Here is a 5,288-nt window from a genome sequence, read left to right on the forward strand (position 1 = left end):
CTTGATCATGATCTTGTTCCTTCTGAATTTTACAAAGGTGAAGCTTCTTGTAAGCCAGATGAGATGAAACTAATCAAAACAATTGGGAGCAAAGCCAGACCAGTCCAGATTTTACACTCTGTTTCTCTCTCCAGAGTGAAATGACGTTTGAGGAATCATTGTATGGTGCCTTGCCTCCTTTTTGTATTTTTATTGTGTTTGTCGAGAATTTCTGCAAGCATCATAGTGGAAGCAGTGCTCTTGCAGATAGAAACAGTAAACAAGTTGGTGTTCAGTATAACTTTACAGATTTGACAGAAGTGAGCAAGAAACAGGGCACTCGGAAAACCATACCTTCTCCTGGCCTCCTACAGTGGCTTAGGTTTCTAAAAATGTCTGAATAACAACAGAAACAAAAAGTTTGAATTTCCCTTTTGAACAAACAGGCTCTTCATAGCTCTGGGTCAACCCTTCAGCTTTCCTCCAGTCTGGGTACTGGATGCTCTGCTATGTCCTGACCGCTCTGTGAGACATCAACACACAGTCTGAGAATTCAGGAACTGGTGAGGCTGGCCAATCCCAGAACACACCTCAGCTCAGACACAAAAACACTGAGAAGCGAAATCGCAAGGAATTAAAACCCTACGCAGGGACCTTAGCCGGGGAAGAATTCTCCTTAGCTTTTCCAGGTACAGACCATGTCTCTGCTGATCCTAAAACTATGAGAGAAACTGCTCAGCAGTTTGCAAAGAAACTAAACTGTTTTTAGTAAAGGGACACAGGACAAAGGTTAATTTCCCATTAAAAAGTAGAAAAAAGAAACAATGTTTTGCCTTCTTCAGATGTCATTTCATCATCCTACTCTTCAGTATGGAATTAATCTTAGCTCGTTCCTTTGCAGACAATGTACACTGACACAGCTCCCCAAATATTTAAGGAGCAGGTCTGCTCACAAACAGAAGGTGAACTAAAATGATTTTTGTGGTGTGGTAAAAATACGATTTGGCTTACTTCCTTAACAGGAGGGGAAGCCAGACATTTTCAAGACCCTTTCCACTACTGGCTGGGTCTGTACTGTCTGTACTGACTAAGTGCCAACCAGATTACCTCAGACTACATGTCTGTCAGAAAGAGTCAGAGATCTTTTGTTTTGTCAAAGCTGTGCACCAGCAGTAGGAATATGATTTTGGATGAACTATGTTCATCAAAGAAGCCTTTTAGTTTCTGGGAAATAGTTTGACAAGAAATCACTTGCTTCTCTTCCTTGTAGCCAAAGGGACTTTAATCATTTGTTTTCAGATCCTTTATGTTCTTCCCCTGGATGGTTTTCCAATGGATTTTCCATACTTTAACTGTGCCTCCGCTGTTTCTTACCACAAAGCACCATGGGAAAGCCACCGTGCAGCACATTACTGTGAATTACTGTGGTCCAGAGACATACAGCACGGTGAAGGCATGCTCACACCATAGGACACCACAGCAAAACTACAGCCAACCCTGGTACAAAACCAACACAGACAACTGTGTGTTAAACTAGCCCAGGCACACTTAAATAACAGCAAACACAGCATGCATATAGAACGACAAAAATCAGCACCGGGAAGTAATCAGCGCACGACATGAAGCATGACGCTGTGATTTTACTTCTCTAATCCGTGATTTTTATCTTTCCAAAGCACGAGGGAGTGCCCACGAAGGAGAGGAGCCATTTCGGAAAAATCCCACCAAGATCAGGCGGGACAGGATCTGTGGAGAGCTCCCACAGCCTGGAGGGAGGATACCCCAGCACCTGGTGTTTATCTGTCCCCTGGCCTTTTCTTCTGGAAAACTCCAGCGCCCCCCCAGCCCCACCCCCCCCCCCCTCCTCACTCTTGTGTAATGGTGAGCAGCGTTAGTGCGGACGTGTTGAAACCAGGGTCCAGGTTGAAGAAGGAAGTTGTGCAAAACCTGGCTACAGGAGAGGCATGACTGGATTCCCTCTGTCATGGTTCCTCTTCTGAGGAAACGCTGAGAGTTTGGTCATCTCAACCGCTGATGTGTGATGCAAGAGAGCAAGCGTGTCCTCAGACTCTCAGGCTGTGCACTTCACCACAGGAAGATCTCCTCTAGTTTTTAGGCCTCTGCTCTGCCTCATACAAACGGTTCTCTACCTACCGGCGGTGACCGTGCAAGAACAGTCTCGCTCTAGGAATCAAGCCCCCATCTTTGCGCTGGGAAGCATAGAGCTGGAAGGGAGCTTTTGATGGGACCATGTATGGAGCAAGACAAATGAACTGACCAGTTACCAATTACTGACCAGTGACTAACCAGTATGGTCACTTGCAGAATATCACCTCTTCGTGAACTGGGTCTCTATATGCAAAATGACAGTCAAGTTATTTTGTTTAATCAATGAATTTGTTTTAAAAATGAATACGAATTCTAATTGCTGCCACCAAGGGAAAAAATCATTGCTCCCCTATCTCTTTATTATGAGAGAAGTATCTAGAAGCTACTGTGAACTTGGCTGGCACTTTCAATTTCATGACTGGGTCAATGTCCAGTGCTGCAGAAGTTGTACCGTTTTATTTTCGACTGGGGGTTTAGTCATAATGAAATCTTGCAATTTTTAGCAAATATGAACAGAATTGTTATTAGCATGAGGACCGGTTTTGTGGGATTTAGAGATCAAAGCAATGATGGTTATGTTATTGCTTTGCGATACATGCAATCGGTTCCACTGCTTAAACCTGTAAGTCCGCACGTAGTGATAAAGGTATCATATGACAATTGTGCTATTGACCAGACAAAGTATGCGAGAATTAGTATCTCGTAAATACAAGATAATTTTGTCATAATTATGTGTTAAGGACAATGCGCTTTCCTACTAAATGACCTTGTAACCAACAGATTCCAAAAGAATTATGCAGCCAACTCAGAACAACCATAATTTATAATTAACAAAAGACTGGCTGTATTGACTACGCAGTCATTGCAGGAATCTTATACTAATGATACTACCTACAGTAAGTGCAAGTGACACTTCTTAAGTTCCAAGCAGATTACATCAGAAACACCTGCAAAACAGAAGCCTCTGTTTGTAGACAAACAATGTGATTTTTTCTCACATGTCAAAACTACATTGATAAGCCAGGTTCACTGTTATCTATCCAGAACACTTTAAATATGTGCATTCGACCTGTCCAACACTTATATCATTTCCAGCAAGGAAACTGCAGAATTTAATTTTAGTGAGAAGTATATCCGTGTTGGCTTGGTTGAATTTCATGATTAGACTGCTACTTTGCTCTATCTGACTGAAAAAAATGTTTTATCAGAAGGTTAAGGTATTTTGCCCTACAGAGATATATGTGTTTTGTTTCTGTTCTCTTTACCAAGCAATAATCCTATAAGTGATTATATTTCCGAACCTAGTTCAACAGTCATTGCATGACTGCGCTGCTCTGTAAAGATTGTATTACTGGTGTGACAGAACATCTGGTGATAGTCAGGTACAGTACATACTATCTCTTCCAGCAACACAACTGAATCATACATAGATATAGTTATCGGATCAGTCAACATTAGCATTCTCGATTAAAAATGTTCCTCACTCCTTAAACAAACAGCATGAAGAAATTTTGGCACAACATGTTAGCATACTGTAGCTTGGTCCCATCCTGGTGCGCACGATAATTTCACTCACCTGCAGCCAGAAAAGGTTATTGAAAATACTACCTGCTCAGACAGCTGTCTGCAGGGTTGGGATCTCTGATCTCTTCCAAAAGATCAGCCTTGATTCTTAAGTAAGCTTCCTCTTTTTAAACCTTTCACGCACGGCAATTCTGAAAGCTTTTAAAACTGTTTTTTAAGCCTACACTCACAGCAGATAATTGGATTCAGAGGGCACAGAGGTTAGTGATTAAGTCAGGTACCTTCCCTTGTGACATTAATAAGCCTTTTCAGTCTATGAAACTCAAATCCTAAACTACCAAGGTCTTTATTAAAAACAGATCAGGAGAGATGTGTAGATGTACTTGCTCCGGTGCCTTCTGTCACATTAATAATATACTGTATAGTGAAAGGTAATTGCTCTCGCTTTTCCTACAGCCTTAATGCATCACCCACTGCTGCTGGCTATCTCCTGGTGGACAGGTGTGCTGGGGGGCTTACGGGCTTCAATGAGCAATCCTTTAATGAAAAATTCTTTATTTCAGCAAAGTTTGTATGCTTCTAAATACAAATGCTGAACGAATTTAGACAATTGTTAAGTGTTACAAACTATACAGTATAAACTATTATTATATATTATATTATTACTGCAAATAATAATTATTATCTGACAATAGCTTTGTTTGGTGCTACTACATAGGCCTTGGCTGTCGATTGCCTTTAATCCAAAGACTCTACAAGAAACCAAGGCTGTGAAGATAAGGTGGGGAGCAAAAACACCTGACATATTTATTCTGCTTGTTCCCAGAATTCATGAAGGCAGAAAGTTTGTGATCAGAAGTGTTCCCCCCTTGTCTGATTTTATGCCAGGGGAGCTAACCAGAGGGGAGCCCCACAGGCTGGATGAGGGCTGCAGGAGAAGTTATTGGCCTCTTTCAGAAAGTGACGTAATGGAAAATTACATAACGAAGTTCAGAGGTTATTGAGACCGTGGTGCTGTCATACCTCCTGAACTTTCTTTAAAAACTCCATTAACAGGAAGGGAGGGAGGGTGTGGCTAATTTGATCCCATTGGCCAATTAGTGCAGTATTCAGGTATCCCATTTTGTGATTTTAATAAAATGATTCCCCTAGCTGAATACTGCTGCACTCTGTTGCTGGAATTACGTGTTTAACTGGCAAAGTCCTCCTCCACATTCCCATCGCTGACTAGTACACCCCTGTAACTCTTGCTCTACTGGAATTCAAGACAGCTCTATGCAGTACAAGTTCTTGGGGAGTTAGATCACCATGACGGGCTCAAGGCCCTCAGTACATGTTTCCTCTCAATCTTAAGTATCTTTTAATAAAAACTTGAAAATAACATAACTGACAACATAATAGACATAAACATAAATGTGTTTCAGACACGTGTCCATGGGTGCTGACTTAATTTTAACATCTGTTACGACTTTGTTAATAGGGTTAAAAACTGCAGGCTGTTTAATGATTTAAGATTGAAGTCAAGGGAAGACCCAGTGGCTCTGTTGCTGGATCGAAAGTAGCTCAGTGCAAAGGAAAACTAAACAAATAAACAGGGGTCATGCTAGTCATGGCTCTGGAAATTAATATGCATTAGTATTTGGATGTGCTTATGAAGTAAAAGAGTATACATGAGG

The sequence above is a fragment of the Lepisosteus oculatus genome, chromosome 8 (assembly GCF_040954835.1).
Source record: "Lepisosteus oculatus isolate fLepOcu1 chromosome 8, fLepOcu1.hap2, whole genome shotgun sequence".
NCBI lineage: Eukaryota > Metazoa > Chordata > Actinopteri > Semionotiformes > Lepisosteidae > Lepisosteus > Lepisosteus oculatus.